At 33.7% G+C, this 517-nt stretch overlaps 1 protein-coding gene across 1 annotated transcript in view; it reads right to left on the bottom strand.

Moving 5' to 3' along the window:
- Positions 1-517, bottom strand: part of LOC119591165 (small G protein signaling modulator 1-like) — a gene marked incomplete at its 3' end in the record, with an annotated part of 183,708 nt that overhangs the window by 115,088 nt on the left and 68,103 nt on the right.

Below are 517 nucleotides of genomic sequence, written 5' to 3'. Positions count from 1 at the left end.
TTTATATAATAAAATAAAGCAAGCCCGGGATTTATTTGCATTTCCTTATCTCTGTTTTCCTATCCATTTCTTCTTTTTCTGTTTTCCTGTTTCAATCAAATAATTTCCTTCTATCAAAAGGAGTATTTTCATTCTGTTTTCGCCCATAAACCATTAAATATTCTCTACTCGTTTATTAATTCTTTCAATCTGAAATTCATTACCCGCAATCTGCATTATCATTCACCAATCCAAGTAGAAGGCAAAGCACATCATTATCCATTCATTAAAACACAGCTTGAACTACATCATTAAATACTAATTAATGTATAACGTGAATAACTTCTCCCTCTGTGTGTATCTCATCGTCTGTGATTAACCGACCGCAATGTAAATGCATTTAATTAGTTAACGTTATTGGGTGAAAAGTTACCCTCATGCAAAGTTTGAAAACGCCAGAAGTTCGCGCTGACTAAATGCCATTCGTGTAATGAACACAAATATGGATAATCATGTTTGCGGATGTCGACTCTTGAAC

The sequence above is a fragment of the Penaeus monodon genome, chromosome 28 (genome assembly GCF_015228065.2).
Source record: "Penaeus monodon isolate SGIC_2016 chromosome 28, NSTDA_Pmon_1, whole genome shotgun sequence".
NCBI lineage: Eukaryota > Metazoa > Arthropoda > Malacostraca > Decapoda > Penaeidae > Penaeus > Penaeus monodon.
Note: the sequence above shows the minus strand (reverse complement) of the source record. Positions and strands in the feature narration are given on the sequence as shown.